This window comes from Lepus europaeus, chromosome 7 (assembly GCF_033115175.1).
Source record: "Lepus europaeus isolate LE1 chromosome 7, mLepTim1.pri, whole genome shotgun sequence".
Taxonomy (NCBI): Eukaryota; Metazoa; Chordata; class Mammalia; order Lagomorpha; family Leporidae; genus Lepus; species Lepus europaeus.
This window is the reverse complement of record NC_084833.1, coordinates 34,674,424-34,693,431: the sequence shown is the minus strand read 5'-3', so window position 1 is coordinate 34,693,431 and position 19,008 is coordinate 34,674,424. Positions and strand designations below refer to the sequence as shown.

At 41.0% G+C, this 19,008-nt stretch overlaps 1 protein-coding gene and 1 non-coding gene across 2 annotated transcripts in view; both read right to left on the bottom strand.

Moving 5' to 3' along the window:
- Positions 1-19,008, bottom strand: part of MPPED2 (metallophosphoesterase domain containing 2) — a 201,840-nt gene that overhangs the window by 162,040 nt on the left and 20,792 nt on the right. The gene's annotated exons all lie outside the window — the stretch shown is intronic.
- On the bottom strand, positions 8,584-8,690 carry LOC133764923 (U6 spliceosomal RNA). Its single transcript, XR_009866492.1, has one exon. It is a non-coding gene; the product is annotated as a U6 spliceosomal RNA (small nuclear RNA).

Sequence of the window (19,008 nt, the reverse complement as noted above, 5' to 3'; positions counted from 1 at the left end):
AAAAAAAACCTGACCATTGCTTTAGGCAATCTGGCTTACACTTCAGGCCAACTGTTACAGCAAGTACTTATTTCTGTGGATACTCTGTCTAAGGTAGTTATGGATAATCGACAGGCCTTGGAAAATATACTGATAGAACAAGAGGAATACATGCAGTGATTAGAGGGATCTGCCACCTTTACTCTAACAATAGTATATTTGCTGAAAGAGACAGTAAAAATCTCTACATTCAGGCTAAATTGTTTTACAACCTGCACAAGGACAGCCTATCATCACCAACTATCTAGGAATCTATAAAATACATTCTTATATATTCTTTCCATCTTAAAGGGCACTCCACTGGCAATTTGTTTTGTTCCAGTTTTGCTCATACTGATAAAACTTGTATGTTTCAGAATTCAACAACTTCTGAAAGTAATGATGACCATATGGGGAACACAGCCATTGGTGGTGACTAAAAATACTCCAGCTCATGAAACAGATTCAATAGATGAGATAGGAAAAGATTTCTAGACCCAAGACAGGCAGGGCCTGTGTCCATGATCAGCAGGAAGTAGATGCAGAAGATACGATGAGTCTACATCCTTCAGCATCCCCTTAAGATTAAGGGTAGAAATCTCTGAGAGGGGAATGATGTGGGAAATACATTAAAAGATTAAGTTTATGAGCTGGAGGCCACACCTACCCCACCCCATATAATCCTATCATTAATCAGATGACCCCTCCCCAATATGAACCTCCCCTTACCTGGGACCTGGGGGCAGTACTATGTAGCCACTCTTCAAAGTTACCAAGAAGTCTGGGGAAGGAGAGGGTGCTATTTTCTCTCTCCTCACCTCGTGGATCCAGGACATACAGATCAGGATATGAAACTCCCGGTTCTACCTTTCCTGACCCACTCTCCCTCAATGATGCCCTAGTGCGCCTGTGTATTCTTCTCACTTTCTAAATAAACCTTACCATGCCGCATGCCATTTGCGTCTATGCTTAGAATTCTTCTCTAAGTAAAAGGCAAGAGCCTGAGATATTCATTTTGGCCCAACCTAACTCACGGCAATACCAGTCAACTGAGACTCGGAAGAAGCAATATGGCAAATGCACAGAGCTGGAGGGTAGCTATTATCAGCTTAGCATCTGCTCTTATTCTCAGTTTATCCTCCTTCATTGTCCTTGTCCACCACACAATACACACAGATCTAAGAGCAGATTTGTCCTTATGCTGAGGCACAGATTTAAAACCAGTAATGGGGACCGGCACTGTGGCATAGTAGGTTAAGCCTCAGCCTGCAGTGCCGGCATCCCAGATGAACACTGGTTTGAGTCCCAGCTGCTCCATTTCTGATCCAGCTCTCTGCTAATGGAGTGGGTAAGCAGTGAAAGATGGCCAAGTGCTTGGGCCCCCACAACCATGTGAGAGACGTGGAAGAAGCTCCGGCCATTTTGGCCATTTGGGGAGTGAACCAGTGGATGGAAAACCTCTCTCTGTGTTTCTCCCTTTTTCAGTAACTCTGCTTCTCAAATAAATAATTTTTTAAAAAAAATATCAATAATAACAGTTACAAATTCAAAAACAAAATATGGATCAATTTCAAACCTGGGCATACCTCAAACCTGTTTTCACTTAACTCAGCCTAGTAGAAAGAACATTAAAGGCCATCACAGGCACTTGCTATTTTTTAAAATTCTGTGTGTGTGTGTGTGTGTGTGTGTGGGGGGGGGGTGATGGTTCACAAAAAGTGCTGGCTCTAACTGATCATCTATGAGACTTTTTTTATTATTAAAACTGTTCAAATGAGAGGGAGTTGTGGCTTTCTCTATCTTTCTCATCAAAGCCAAGTTTTCCAAGGCTTAATGTCTCACAAGTAGTTGCTAATGGGCTACATTGTTTAGTTAATTGTGCTTATCAGAAGTGCAGGTAACTTCATATTTGCCTGGCTAATGGGCCTTCTTTAAAGTGCTTGCATTTCAGTTGGGTTTTAATGGTCTGTATTTCTTTCTTTTTTTTTTTTTTTTTTTCAACTTCAGGTTGAGTTGATAGACTTGCAAAGAATCATTCACATCTAAAGAAAAACCAGGTATTTTGAGTTGAAAATGGGATATCAGGGAAGTACATTTCAATCTAAATGCTTGGCTATAAGGCTACTTAACATGATGGCATTTATTGACTTATCAAAATCAACCTAATACAATAACTTTCAGACTTAATGCTTGTTTTTCTGGAGATTGTTTCATGACAATAAAAAACTATCCTACCCAATATCTTTCTCCCTGGCTAAAATAGCTAGTCCAGCAATCAGCCATAAAAATTACCTGGGCCCACATATGTGAAAAACCCACCAAAGATACTTTCTTCCCTTCCTGGAAATAAATACTTACTACCTTGATAGAGTCATTTCATAGTTTGTTTTTCCCATGATTATTTCAGGGTGGTTGTATTCAAGTTAGACATGAGCAGCAACTTGCCCGAGGTCACCACGCTAAGATATGGCTAAGAAGAGAATAAAATTTATGTCTGACAGTAATTCAGTGGTCAATTTACTTCACACAAATTACAAAGGAAAATACTATATACAGTGTTATGTTACACCTTCCCATTAACACTGGCCAAATTCTCCCCAGGTTCCCACTGAGTGACACTGGCAAGGTCTTCCAACAGGTATGATAGATAGTTCATCCTCCTCCTTAAGCCTCTGACTGACCCATTTTATTCATTTAGTCCAAGACTCAGCAAATCTCAGATCACAGGAAAATCTGGCTCAATGTTTGCTTTTGTAATGTTGTGCTGAACACAACCACCCTCATTTGTTTAAATATTTTCTAAGGCTATTTTCAAGTATAACAGCAGAGTTTATAGCTGCACCAAAAACCATATATCCTACAAAGCCTAAAATAATTACTATTTGGACATTCGAAGTGTAGGTCATGGTGGAAAAAGTGAATACTGAAAAAGTGGTAAGCTTGGGAGTTTATATGCCATTTTTATAGGGGAAAGGGAGATGGGAATATAGGCAACTTAGAAGACAGTACATAATTTTAGGAAAGATGAATGAGCTCTTAGAAGAACAGATGGGAGACATAATAGTTTGTGGCAGTTTTTTTTTTTTTTTGGAGTGTTGTGGACTTCTAGTCTCCTGTCTTGTGATAAGAATCAGTCTTTCCTGGTTAACAAAAATCCCAGGGAACAGACTGATGACAACAGAATTCCTTTTGGAGGGATGGGCTTTAAGCAGATAACGGGGGTTCAGAAAAATCTCTTCCAGCATTTGCTATTTTTAACTACCTCAGCTCAAAATAATCAATATACCAAAGTGGCATATTCTGGGGTAGCCTGTTCAAACTCCTCTATGAAAAAAGTTTCTCCATTCTTCATTTAGTCACTCAGCAAACATTTGTTAAAGAAGTAACCATATGTTAGCTCTATTTATAGATGCTCTATTTACTAATAATGATGCCTACTCTTTAGCAGTGTATACATACTATGAGCCCAGGGTACTCCGATATCCTTACATTAATTCTCTCAAGGTCTCCATGTGATTTTTTTGTATATGTACATGTGCTTTCCTGTATTCTCCAAACTTAACTTATGCACACTCATTAAGCCTGGGAGGGAGTTTGGGTGTGTGTTCTGGTCTGTTTGATCCACAACCATATATTGTTTGCTATGAAATGCTGTTTCTTGGGATACAGGCAAAAAATTTAACACCTTGGAATAGCAACCTTTTGCTGTAATGCTGGAGCTCCTGGGGATGAGTCAATCCCTTAAGGAGATAGGCTTTAGTAACTGGGCTACTTTACAAGTTTGTAACTTGTAGATAACTAAAAGCATGCAAACAAGTCTTTTCTACAGATGTCAATAAATTATCTTCAATGAATGGCATATCAAGGGATTCCTGCTCCAGTTTTGCGTCCACTTGTAAATTTATTTCAATATTTCTTTATCCCACAACCACTCCTGGGTCTCCTGTGAACTTCCAACAGTTTCCTCAGCTCCCTCATTCATTAATTAGCTAAGTATATTTTGGACAGTGTTCATTTTATATCTGTATGAAAGTCAAGATTTAAAAAAAAACTCATTTTTACGGATGTGATCACAATGCCATTTTATTTCTTGAGCCTCACATTTTCACCTGGGACAGCACACAAACCAAAGTATAATCAATGTGATTCAATGAATATACACATATACTGACAAAGAACAAAGTGATTAAGATACCACCACATTTAGGTCACTTTAGAAACTAACAAGACATGGTTTTGAGACCCTGGGCAAGTTGTTAAACCTCTCTAAACTTTAGTTATTTCATCTGTAACCTGGGGATGATAATAGTACTTGCTCCATAAGGTTGATAGTTATTGTTAGTATTGCACTGTATCTTCCAAGATTCATGTGCTGGAAAGTTAATTCCCAATGCAACAGTGTTGAGAGGTAGAGCCTTTAAGTGATGATGAGGTTGTGAGGGCTCTGCTCCCATTAATGGATTATTATCACTATCACAACACTGGATTTGTTATCATCAAGAGTGTGTTTATGGGGCCGGCGCTGTGGCTCACTTGATTAATCCTCTGCCTGCGGTGCCGGCGTCCCATATGGGTGCCAGGTTCCAGTCCCGGTTGCTCCTCTTCCAGTCCAGCTCTCTGCTGTGGCCCAAGAAGGCACTGGAGGATGGCCCAAGTGCTTGGGCCCCTGTACCCGCATGGGAGACCAGGAAGAAGCACCTGGCTCCTGGCTTCGGATCAGTGCAGTGCCAGCTGTGGAAGCCATTTGGGGAGTGAACCAATGGAGAGAGGAACTTTCTCTCTGTCTCACTGTCTATAACTCTACCTATCAAAATTTAAAAAAAAAAAAAAAAAGAGTGTGTTTGTTATTAAAAGGACAAAAACAAAATTCATCCCTTTCTTGTTCTCTCTCACCCTGTTGGCTTCCACCACAGGATGACAAAGCAAGAAGGACCTTACCAGATGCCTGCTCATTGATGATGGGCTTACCAGCCTCAAAAGTACGGTAAATAGTTTTTCTTTGTAAATTATTCAGTAGTCTGTTGTGGCAATATAAAATAGACTAAAATACCTTTGAAAAGGTCCCAAAGCATATCAAGTGTTCAGTTAAGTGTGAGCTGTCATTATCGAATTTCTCATCTGTGAGGATTTAGCTCTGCTTGGGGATGGGGAGGTCATCACGAAAGAGCGATGCACTCAACCGACAGAATGAGAGAAATTATTTGCAAACTATACAACTGATAAAGGATTAATAAACAGAATCTACAAAGAGATCAAGAAACTCTATAACAACAAAACAAATAATCCACTTAGGAGATGGGCCAAGGACTTTAACAGACATTTTTCAAAAGAGTAAATCCAAATGGCCAGCAGACACATGAAAAATTGTTCAGGATCACTAGGCATCAGGAAAATGCAAATCAAAACCACAATGAGGTTTCAGCTCACCCCGGCTATAATGGCTTTCATACAGAAATCAACAAACAACAAATGCTGGTGAGGATGTAGGGGAAAAGGTACCCTAATCCACTGTTGGTGGGAATGCAAACTGGTAAACCACTATGGAAGACAGTTTGGAGATACCTCAGAAATCTGAATATAGCCCTACCATATGACCCAGCCATCCCTCTCCTGGGAATTTACCCAAGGGAAAAAAAAATCAGCAAATAAGGGCCAGCGCTGCAGCTCAATAGGCTAATCCTCCACCTGCGGCGCCAGCACACCAGGTTCTAGTCCCGGTTGGGGCACCAGATTCTGTCCCGGTTGCCCCTCTTCCAGTCCAGCTCCCTGCTGTGGCCCGGGAGTGCAGTGGAGGATGGCCCAAGTGCTTGGGCCCTGCACTCCCATGGAAGACCAGGAGAAGCACCTGGATCCTGGCTTCAGATCAGTGCGGTGCGCTGGCCACGGCGGCCATTGGAGGGTGAACCAATGGTAAAGGAAGACCTTTCTCTCTCTCTCTCTCTCTCTCTCACTGTCCACTCTGCCTGTCAAAAATAAAAAAAATTTAAAAAAAATCAGCAAATAAAAGAGCTGTCTGCACCCCCATGTTTATTGCAGCTCAATTCACAATAGCTAAGGCATGGAATCTACCTAAATGCCCATCAATGGAAGACTGGATAAAGAAATTATAAGATATGTACTCTATGGAGTACTACATAGCAGTAAAAAAAAAATGAAATCCAGTCATTTGCAACAAAATGGAGGAATCTGGAAAATGTCATACTGAGTGAAATAAGCCAGTCCCAAAGGGACAAATATATTTTCTCCCTGATCTGTGACAACTGAGCACCTAAAAGGAAACCTATAGAAGTGAAATTGACATTGAGAAGCAATGACTTGATCAGCCTTTGTCCTTACTGTCAAGGAACACCTTACTATTTGATTCTATTTACTATTTCTTTTTCTACTTAATACCATTGGTTAAACTCTTTACTTAACACAGATTTATTATTAGGTGTTTAAATCCAATGGAAAATTGATCCCTGTAAAAAAATAAGAGTGGGAATAAGAGAGACAGGAGATATACAGTTCAGCATACATTCCCTCAGACTTACCTCTAAGGGTAAAGCTAAAAACTTGCCATGGGTCTCCGAATCCCATTAAGTTGGCAGGTACCAATGCCATCTGACTAGTTAAAGTGATAATTTTAAGCACATAACTGATCATAAAGATAGGAATAAGTGCCAAAAGGATCACATAAACAAGACCAAGTGTCTGCTAATAACAATATATGGAGGTGGCTGGCACTGTGGCATAGCTGGTTAAGCCGGCGCCTGCAGTGCTAGCATCCCATATGGACATCATTTTGAGGCCCAGCTGCTCCACTTCCAATCCAGCTCTCTGCTATGGCCTGGGAAGCAGTAGAAGATGGCCCAAGTCCTTGGGACCCTGCACCCACATGGGAGACTCAGAAGATGCTCCTGGCTCCTGGCTTCAGATTGGTGCAGCTCCAGCTGTTGCAGCCAATTGGGAAGTAAACCAGCAGATGGAAGACCTCTCTCTCTCTGCCTCTCCTTCTCTCTCTGTATAACTCTGACTTTCAAATAAATAAATAAATCTTTTTAAAAAATCCATAGAATTAAAAAGGAGAGAATGATCCAACATGGGAAGCAGGCCACATAGCAGACTCATAGAATGACAAATGCCCTAAATAGCACTCTGGCCTCAGAATCAGCCCTTAAGGCATTCCGATCTAGCTAAAAAGCCTGTGAGAGCATTTCAGGCATGGAAAGCCAAGACATCTGGCAAAAATTGGCCTACATGACAGATCTCTGTGAGTGAGATCCCAGTGGAAAGAATGGGCCATCAAAGAAGGAGGTACCTTTCTCTGAAGGGAGTAGAGAACTTCCACTTTGATTATGGCCCTGTCTAAATAATGTCAGAGTTTGTGAACTCAAAAGGCTTCCATAGCCTTGGCAGCTCATGACAAGAGCCTTGGGTGATCACTGACGTCATAAATAAGAGTGTCAATTGTTAAATCAACAACAGGAGTCACTGTGCACTTGCTCCATATGTAGGACTTCTGTCCTTAATGAGTTGTACTATGAGAATTAATGGTAAAATTTGTCTCAAACAGTACGCTATACTTTGTGTGTCTGTGTGGGTGCAAACTGTTGAAATCTACTTAGTATAGAGTTGATCTTCTGTATATAAAGATCTTCTATATATAATTAAAAATGAATCTTAATGAAGAATGGAATGGGAGAAGGAGTAGGAGGTGGGATGGGAATGGTGGTAGAAGGGCAGGTATGGGGGAAAGAACCACTATATTCCAAAAGCTGTACCTACAAAATTTATATTTATTAAATAAAAGTTTTCTTAAAAAAAGAAAAAAAACACTGCACTCTACCTGGGCCTTGAAAGTCTAGCAGTTCACCAAGCCTAGAACCAGGGTTCTCAGAACCCACTCAACAGAAGAGGACCAGTTTCTAAATTTTTAGAAGCGGTATAGGAAGAGATGAGTCACAGTACCAAATTTACAAAGATGGTAATTCCCCAGAAAACAGTGCATTTGTAAGCTGATCTAAATTTTCCTAAATTTGTTAAAGCTTCTGTTTATTCTCTCCTTCACACCTGTATTATGGATGACTAAAACCAAGTAGGAACGCATGCTCCAGGTACCAGTTTTCACAAACTCTGGACATCAGAGCATCAGATGACAATGATATCCATTTCCCTGGTTCAGGTACCCTTCAAGAACAAGTAGTTGTTTTATTCCAAACTTTATAAACAACAAAACAGGTATTAGCCAAGAATGAATGAACCCAAAGTACAGATCACATATTACATAGACCAAACTTGACACAATCCACCATTAACAGTAACTTAATATTCAGTGTGTACCACACACACACATACAAAATCTCCTATCTATAGGTGAAAATCATACACAAATCCAGTTATAACCAAGTTCTCATCCTGAACAAACCCACTTTCCTTCTGTACCTGGTTATTTGTCATTTCTATATTATTGGTCCCACATCAAAATTCCATAGGTTCTATTTCAAATTAGTTCATTTTGTGAATACTTCTTATTAAATTTTTTTATTAACATGTAATGCTTGTACATTTTTATGGGGTACAGTGATAAACAAGGAATGTTTTACAACTTTGTGTGTCATCCTCACACAGGGCTCATGCTAATCTTCACTGTATCGTTCCAGTTTTAGCACATGTGCTGCCAAAGGGAGCAGTCCTGGATACTTTTGATAAGGGAATAAACTTCAAATAAATCTCAGTTCTGTGTCAACATTTGCTAAAAGTTTACTAGAAAGTCTTTATCCACAAGATTTACATAATTCTGTTGGCTCCTTTTCACTCCTGCCTGCACTCCTGTGAAGACCCACTCTTGTTAAGAGGGCATTTTGCATCATGGCCTATTGTACAAGCCTCCAGGTCTGCTAAGACTCAGGAATGTCAGCTGTCTCTCTCTGCTACAGCAATGAGGGAAAGGATGAAAAGGAGGTTAGTCCACTTTGACTTTTGGGCAGGAAGATAACTTCCTTGAAAAGCCTTTTCCTATTTAAAAAAAAAAAAAAAAGGTTTTTTTAACAAAAAAAAAAAAAAAAAAAAAACCACACACACACACACAAAAAAAAGCCTTACAGGTACTCCCTGTGCCCTACTATCAGATATCATTCCAGCCCCAGCCCCCAGAGGTTTGGCCGTGTGATTGTTTCAAGCTCTCTTCCTCACCAAGAGGTGAACACGTGACTGCCGCTATCCATAAATGCTGAAGTGAGTGTACTTAGCTAAAGGGCACTGCAATAATTTTTCTCTTCCACGTGAGAAAGTTAGCCTTGGAAATTCTCTGGCTCACTGCCTGTTTTTAAATCATCTTTTGGGGAGGGGTAGCCAAGGGGGCACGTTAAGTTCAAATTAGCCCCCTTCTCACTTCCATATTAACTTGCTCTTTAAAAATAAAAATAATAATAAAAAGACAGCCTCCACCAAGCCTTCAGATTTGCTCTGAAGAATGCTAAAGACTCAACATTTTAATAAGCAATGCCCCCAGATGTCCGTTGTAGGAAAGTAGTTCTGGCTGATAGATTAAATTTGATTAGCACTGGAGCTGGCACTGTTCTGTGGAGACAACATGATTCCTGTAGGAATCTGGAGTGAATGGTGGCCTGAGAAACAGTCACTGAAAAGATTTATAGCCCCCAACTACAAAACTACAAATCAGCCTTCGGTTCCAAAGAAATTATTCTGCCTTTCCCACCCCTTTGGTAAGGAAACATGTTGAGAATCTTGAATCCATCTGAGTACGTGCAGCGGGACTAGAATATAATTTCTCTTCATTTGCCCTGACTGTTAAATGTTTGTACAGGACCCAGAGCTGGTCAGCCCTCCCATTCTAGTTCTACAGAGAGGATGTGAGTGTAGCCAGGAATTCTGATGGGAGTTTGCCAAAGCCAAACTTTACTAAGCACTAGTGGCAATTTAGGATGCAGATCATTTTTATAAGCACTTGGCCTTAGGGTATGGACAAGTTCACACACACACACACACACACACACCCGACCCTCAATTATTCCACAGCTTGCAGGGCTGAGGAAATGGGCTCTTCCTAACCTCTGAGTAAACCCCAGTCAGACTTATTAACCAGAAAGCACACAGTCTGGAAAAGCAGCCATTAGATTCTCCATCAGGTCCAGGTCAGAGCTGGCCCTTTCTTGACGAGAGGCCTCAAATCAGGAAAGTTTGTGAATAGCACCCTAGGTTTCTGGGTGAAAGCTCTTCCTTACTCAGCATTGAGTGCCACCCATTCACCCAGTTCTATGCAAGCCGGATTCCTCTTGGGGAGCCCCTAGTGGACTCTGACCTGCCGCCTGAGCCCTTCCATCTGTATCAGGTACATTAGTAAAGGCCTTCATACACGTTCAAAAAACTGCTGCAGATACAGTTGCATTTCATCCTCAACTTACAATAACACTCCCGTTATTCCCTTTAGAGTCTATGACCCAGAGGGGTTGAGTGACTTGCTCGTGGTCAATGGTAGTAGCACAACTAGACCCAGGCTGCAGGCCTCCCCACCGCCAGTAGTAATAATCGCCACCATCAGTGAATGCTAGTGCCATGAGTCAGGCACTGTGTCAAGTACTTTATGGACATTACCTCACATAGTCCTTGCAAGACTCCTAATAAGGTAGCTATTATTGATCCCATCTTACAGATGAGAAATATTGGGCTTATGAGGTGAAATGATTTCCCCAGAGTCAGAAACACTGTAAATGGTGAGGCCTTAATTACAAGGGTAGCCTGTCGGACTCCCTGACTTACTAGCTATTATACTACCTGCAAACCCAACACTTTCCTATGCAAACTCAATGCTAAGTTGAAGAAATACAAGTTTTCTACACTTTCAGGTATCTCAGAAACTTCTGAAATCCCAGTTTTGTCCACTTCACTTTTGTCAAAAAGAAAATACTAAAAACTTGAAAGTGCTATCTTTTGTCAGGTGTTTTTACTGCTCCAAATATCATTTGCTTCTGTCTCTTATTTCATTTAAAAGAAAAACAGATGGTTTAATATAAATTCCTGCAGGAACTTTACTAGACTCCCTAGAAAACTTTATGAGCATAGCAAGTTCTGGAGACCAACAACATAGATTTAAATCCCAAATACCCAAAATGACAACCCCTGAATATGGGCAAGTTAATAAATCTCCTACTTTAGTTTTCTCATGTTTATATAAACTGTAAGACTCCTTTATAAGGGTGTTTCTAGGGGAGACTGAGATTGCACTAACACAGTGTAAAGGGCCAATAGTTATTCTGACTGTTGCTGCTTTTTTGTTATTTCTGTGTCTGCAAAGTTTCTCAGGTCTGCCCTAAATTCACTGGGTTGACAAAATATGAAAATTCTCGCTGATGAAGTGTTCTGAATGCAGGTCTCACACAAACAGATAATAAAGCACCCAGCACCTGACCTGGGAAAGCACATGCCACTTTGTGACCCATAAGTCAATTCCACCTCTTAAAATTATCGTTCACCTGGTACTATTAAAACTGTCAAGTCTTCTATGTCACCTCAGTGCTGGCATCAAGTAGGTGTTATTTTATAAAATGTAATGTGTAAATTCAGTCGAACAGGAGTCATCCAAGAAACCAGGATGGCAAGAGACAAGTGAATTACCCTGATCCACAAAGGAGTTTCCCAAAAGTAGAAGAAACTATTTTTTCTGAAAAAAAAAAAAAAAAAAAAAAAACCTTATTTCCCTCTAATTACAAAATATATACATAAGAAAGTTTGGGATAATTAACTTTAGTAAAATTGAGAGCACATAGATAGATAGCAAAGAAAGATAAAACAGCTATTAGTAATATTTTGATATCTTCTCACTTTTTTTGCTTCACTTAAGCCATTATAATGGCTTAAGCATTTTCAATGTCACCATGGACTCTTTATGGAGTTTCACTGGCTGCAGGATATTTCATGAGTTAGTTTTGTCATAATCTCTATAACTGCTTTCCTTTGCGGAACTCCCCAGTAAGACTTTTAAGCTGTCAGGCCAGACAAGTTTTAGATGCACAGCCCTAACAATGGGGGCTGCCTATGGTCCTGAACTGGGCCATTTGGGGAACTATACAGAACTTCTCACTGTAGATGAGAAACAGCATGGGTCCTACTCTTCAAATGCCAACAGACCATGAGTCCGGTGATGTGTGAGCCCCAAATGCCAGCAGTTCTGGTCAACAATTACAGCAACTCCTCTAAGATAAATAAAATAATGTTCTCTACAGCCCTGGCCACCCACAGTGAGTGCAGGGAAGAGCAGAAACGCCTCCCACCTTGGCAGTCACTGTTCCAAGGCAAACCAAGAGCAGAGATGCTGAATAGGGTCTTTTCTCCTCTTCCCCTACAAAGTTTATTTCCTAAATTCACTGTTCCATCACCACCATTTACCATCAACCGCACTATAAAACCTACTTTTAAAGTAATGTATCATGTTCATTATATTTTCTTTCAGGAAAAAAAAATAGAAAGGCCAAGGGTTAGGTATGAAAAAATGTAGATGCTGCTTATGGTCACAGAATGTTACGTTACAGTCAGAAAGGACAATTACCAGGGTTCATTCAGAATCTTCATGCTCATGCGTGACCACCAGGTTAAGATCTAAATTTCAATTTAGGGATTGTGGTGTAGTCTTAAGAAACAAGGTTAAGCAGAGAAGACAGCATTTATGAATTTCTAGGTATCTTGGCCAGAATTTTGAAACTTTATCATCACTTAAAAAAAAAAAACAATATTGAAAAAGAGAAATTTCAAAGTCAAGATGGCCCAATGGAAAAGAATAAGCTTGTCACAAAAAAGCTGGCCTGCATTCTGATCCAAGCCTCATGAAAGAGGGCTAAATAGCCAGTTCAAAAGGCTTTTTAAGTATTAAATATTGTATCTACAACTACAAGCACCATCTCATTGATGACAGTAGCAAAAGTGTGTAATCCAAGGAGAAGGAAGTTTTCAGAGAGTCAGACTGTGCAAACATAAATAATAATAAACATAAGGTCAAGGACCTAGAGATTAAGGAATTAGGACTACTGTTTCTTTCTGTTAACTTTATGAGCAAATAGGGACTGGAGAGAAAAAGCACCTCCTTCATGGACCCCTTGGTTTGTCTTCCGGCAGCCTGCCCAAGTTAAGAGTCCCTCAGGGACTTGGTGGATTTCCATCAATTGCAGAGCAGGGTTCTCTGCCCCCATGCCAGTGATCTACCACAGCCAAGGCAGCGTTATGTCCACCACTCAGCTCAGTGCAAGACAAGGCCCCTGACTTGAAGTAGTATTCAGAAAACGCTAACTCAGGCCTCAAGCAACCAGTGAGAAGTCATTTGACATTTCCTTCTGCTTTCTAGAACCTCTATTCTAGAAAACAGGGTGTCTGCCACCTTCCTGTTACAAAGTTTTGATATCACACCAAAATTCCAGAGTCTGCAACCAATGTGTCCTTGCCTTGTTCCTTTAAGCTAAGGATCCTACTACAGGTCTTCAAAAAGTTCATGGAAAATGCCTATTAGGGGAAAAAAAAAACTATGCATGGATTTCAAGCATTTTTGTACTAAAATAAACTTACCTACTGTTTCCACTTTTTTAAGTATTCTCATACTTTAAAGTTTCTGCCTTGATACTCCAGAGTACCCATCCAAGGCCTGCCACTTGCTACTGTACTCTCTTTGGGTTACAAGAACCCCACTGCGGCCTTCACTTAAGCCAAATAGTATCTGCTGGCCTCCCTGTCCCCAGTCTGACAGAACAGAGAGCCACACAGCCAGGCAATCTCTTATCCTTTCCAGACTGGCAGCTGTCCAAATGCACAGACAGGTTCCAGGATTCCCCGGCATAGCTGGTCTTAACTACCTTCTCTGCCATTTCCTGGGTGCCACTGTGAGGATCAGACATAATAGGCAGTCAGGTGGGTCCTGCTGGAAACTGAGGGTGCAAAATGCTTGCTTCCCCCAAAAGTTATCTTTAGTAATATTGAAAGTTCCTGCCCTATTCCTTGGGAGCTTCCAATCTTACCATGAGACTAGAAGAGTGGTGACTCCATCCTTCTGAGCTCCCCGTTTACTGTAAAACAAGTCACCTATCCCACCCTTCTGATAGCCTTTTTGTTTCATTGTAAGCAAGCCAGATAGGGTAAGTAAGATTACAAATCAGGTCTTTTATGGGTTTGTCCCTGTCTTGTAGTGATTGATAGCTTTTTTCCCCAAATTGTGCTTAAAAACCCCACTACCCCTGCCCCTTAGGATCTTCCTCTATTGGAAACTCTCCCCCGCCCCCCGAAACACTTCAACAGAAGGTTTCTAACTTAAATAAATTCCGATTTTCACTCTCTGCCTTGTCCACATGACGAAGAACCCAGGTAATCTCTTAGCTGTCGCTGTTTTGCTCATTATACTACTGTGTACAGAAGCAGAATTCTCAAATTCTCATCATCTATGTAACTTACCCCACAAGACTAATAGCTTTCCTCAACCAAGAGTGATTTTTTTTAATGTTAGAATTCTCTTCTCCTTCCCAATAGAAACTATTTCCGGTCACTCAAACATAACATGCCACTCAAAAGCCAAATTACTCCAAACACCACTGCAACATTACTGTTCGCTGGCTTTAGTGACATCAAGATACATCAATTCATTTATTTTTAACACAAGAAAAGAAAATCAGACTCAGATATTGATAGCAAAGTATGAATCCGCAGCAATACTGCAAGCAGAGGCTCTCCAGCATAGAATCTCTCAGACCCTTATTCACATCTATGAGGCAATCAAAGAAACAAATCCTTGACACATCCCCACAGACTCTCAGATTATTCACTCCAGTCAGTACAGGGCCAAGGCTCTACATCTTTATTTAATACTTCTATTTTTAACATGTCCTTTGAGGATATTCCTTTCTTCCACAGGTACTCAAGTATACCTTGAGGTTGAGAAAAGCTTTTCTGTGTTAAATTTTTCCACTCAGTTTTGGGTATTTAGCTGGATAAGTTAATAGCCGTGAGTGTTCCCTCTGTAATTCCATGGTCCAAGAGTGTGGTATCTCCATGGAAATACCTCCTGCATTACCATCCAATCCCTGCAGCCTTTGAGTGGAAAGAGCAGGAACTAACCCAAGGAATTCTAGGTAACTTCAGCTGAAACGCTTAGAATGCTTGACATGCACAGATCCTTGGAGACTATTTGCTCTAACCAGCAGTAGGCTCATTTTATAGATGAGGGAACTGAGGTCTACACCCCTGGATTCTCCATCCAATATGCTTTACCCCATGCTGTTCCCCAGCCTCCTAATAACGAATTCCACAAAATCTCTTGCTGTCTGTGTAAAGAAGTCATCCTAGACCCTGTCTAGCCCACTTGGGGCCTCAGTCCTTTGTAATCATAGCCTCCACTCTAACTTCAATGGCTCTACTCCGACCTGTGCGTATTGATGGTCCTCTCCCCCAGCTAAGGTTGTATGATTGTTCAGATTTTCTCCACACACCCCTCTACCTGCAAAAGATGAGTGGCCTTTAGCCCAGTCTTGGTTGGGATCATCTTTAAATCACGTCCATCAAACAATCTTCACAAGGATCCAGAGACCCCCTCACCCCCAATTTCTCTCCTCTGTAAAATCATCTCATTACTTGGTTATTGCCAGTCTTAGGCTCATTGGTTGTTATTCTCACCCTGTCTTTTATACTACCATGTCTGTTTAAGTGTTTATAGGAGGTGATAATAGAACAAACCAAGGCTTTCACCAACCAGGTGCGGTCAACCAAATGCTGCTACAGGGATATACTCAGTTCCCACCCAGGAGACAGAGGCTTGAGACATCAACCCATGACAGTAGAGAGTACCTCCTCACCCCATGTCAGCAGGAAGTAGCTCTAAACACAGATCATCATCCCTCTACCCCTCCTGGACTTTTGGGGCTAATGCAATCCCACACAACTCTTGCTTTATAAAAAAAAAAAAAAAAAAAAACAAAAGGGGGGAATGTTAGTAAAATGGCACAGTCTTATCTATGGTGTGATCTACATCTCGGACAATATCCTAAGCTCTAGCCCTCCCCCCCCCCCCCCGCCGCCATTACTGGAAGCCAGGTAACCCCATGGCCGAACCACCAGTGTCAGCTCTGCCTCCATCCTAATGGGATTCACTGCTCCTACTTCCCTGCCCGCCTCTCAGCAAAGTGTTAAGAGGACCTGTTCCTGAACACACGGCTCTCTGGATCTCTCTCTCTCTCTCTCTCCCTCGTCTCTCTCGTGCACTCGCTCTCTCATGCTCTCTTTCCTTCTTCACTCTTTCCCTCTGGTCTGACAGGTTTCCCTCATCAATAAACTCTTTCCCTTAAAAAAAAAAAAAAAAAAAAAAAGAAGTCGTCCTAGGCCATGCTGCGCTACAGTGTCCCAATCAGTGGAAACTATTCCAAAAATATGTTTGTGGTTCTGGACTGTATTTGCCTCATGCTTCTTCATGACTTCAGCTCCACATGATTTTATCATGAGCACTGTTTTGGAAAATATAAGTGCCAAAATCCAAGCTTTTATATCCATGGATCTGTCACTGCCTCCTTGACAACTACCGAGACCCATAGATTCATGCGAACTTTGGTGTCAGTGATAAGCTGTGACACCCATGTCACCCCTGGTGGCCTCTGAAGCTTTGTTTTTTTAATCTGCAAAATATGAATAACCAAGGTGGGCTTTGTGGCACAGCAGGTTAAGCTGCAGTTTGAAACATCTGCATCCCATTTTGGAGTGACTGGGACTCAATCCCACCTCCTATTACAATCCAGCTTCCTGCTAATGCACACACACCCTGGGAGGCAGCAGATGATGGCTCACGTCCACCTGGTAATTGCCGCATGCATGGGAGTCCCAGTTGGAATTCCTGGCCCCTGACTTTGGCCTGGCTCCACACCAACTACTGTAGGCATCTGGGAGGTAAATAAACAGATTGAAGATATCTCTGTGTGTGCGTGTGTGATTCTGCCTTTCAAATAAAGAAGAAATGGGAATAACCTACTTCCTAGGGTTATGCTGAGAAATAAAATAATGTATTAAGGCAATTTGCACTTGGTACAATAAATGATACTGGTTATTATATTATTAGCTCTGTGATTTTTTTCTTGTGCTGAACAACTTGTCTTTTTAAATCTAGCTTCCCTGTTCTACCTTCGGCTGCATACCCTATAGTCCAGAAGATAGAAAATGTTCTAAAAGAAAGAGAAGTGTTTTCCAAAAAGCAGTGTTTAACCAAGATACAGCAATAACAAAAAGAGAAAACCTAGAGGTAACAATTAAAACTTTTTCTTGGAGACAATGTACAATTTTCTACAATACGAAATATATTAATTCAAATATACTTTTGGAAATTCACCAATATTTTCACTGATTATAGCTCAAGACAAATGATCAGCTTTCAAAATAGTAAAATGAACAGAGATACAGAGGACAGACATTCGGCCTTACAAGCAATGTGGCTGGGAGGCTCAGATCTTATCTTGAAATGCCTGGGTTCAAGTCTCAGCTCCACTTCCAATTCCAGCTTCCTTTTTTTTTTTTTTTTATTTATTTATTTTTTTTTTTTTTTGACAGGCAGAGTGGACAGTGAGAGAGACAGAGAGAAAGGTCTTCCTTTTGCCGTTGGTTCACCCTCCAATGGCCGCCGCGGTAGCGCGCTGCGGCCGGCGCACCGCGCTGTTCCGATGGCAGGAGCCAGGTGCTTCTCCTGGTCTCCCATGGGGTGCAGAGCCCAAACACTTGGGCTATCCTCCACTGCACTCCCTGGCCACAGCAGAGAGCTGGCCTGGAAGAGGGGCAACCGGGACAGGATCAGTGCCCCGACCGGGACTAGAACCCGGTGTGCCGGCGCCGCAAGGCGGAGGATTAGCCAATTCCAGCTTCCTAAAATGCACACCCTGGGAGGCAGCAAGTGGTGGCTCAAATGGTTGGGTCTCTGCCACCCCATGAGAGATCTGGATCAGGTTCCTGGTTTCTCCCTTTGGCCTGGCCCAGACCCAACTATTTTAGGCATTTGGCAGTGAACCCACAAATGAGAGCTCTATTTCTCAAATAAGTAAAATAATAAATAAACAAAGCTATAATTCATGTTCATTTGGAAATGTTCATCCCTAGTTATTGTGAAGTTATATACACATTGCCAAATAACCTATTACAACTGTTATTTTCCTATTTTATTATCTTATGGTTAGTTTTCCTTGTTTTAAGAGACACTGTTTGGTAAGTAAACAGTAAACAGCTCTAATCAGCCATCATGGTTCTCTTAACAACAGAAAGGCAACAGTTTCAGACTCTCTGCTTATAGACCATATTTCCCATGAAAATATGGATCATTTGGATCAACTGTTGATCTAACCATCAGCTTTTCAGTAGTCAGTCTAATATCTTAGTGGATAAGTATGAAGTTGCTCTAGTACTAGGTATAGGAGAACTCTTCATGGCTGTAACTATGAGGGATCCAGTCACAGAAGACATTTAGCTGATAGCTCTAAAGAGTCTAGAGAACAGACTGAGAAATTCAACGTGAGAACTCATGAATGAATTTTATTCTCTGAGTATATTGATCTGGAATCCTAGTTCCTTGCTAGGAAGGTATGAATGAATATGATTTCTGTGGCTGCAAAATGGAGAGCTTCTTCCTCCTATGCCCATGAACCGGCTCCAATGTCAAGCTCCAGAAGAGGTGATTTTTACAACTGTTCTCAGCAACGTTGATATTGAAGAGTAGGTAAGAACAACACCCAACAGAACACAGACATCAACACACCTACACATGTATATATGTATGCAAATTATCATTTGATACATTTTTTTAAAAACAAAATAAAAAACTGACTCCATAGTTTATAATGACACTTCAAATAAAATCATTTTTTCTTAGGTTCAACTATGGGGGATCATCCTATGTTTTTCTGTTTCCTCCAAAGCTACAGTTAAGCTACTCATAGCTTCTTTGCTCATTAAATTTGTAAATTCTGTTTTTCCTTTATTTCTGTTTCTTTTCTT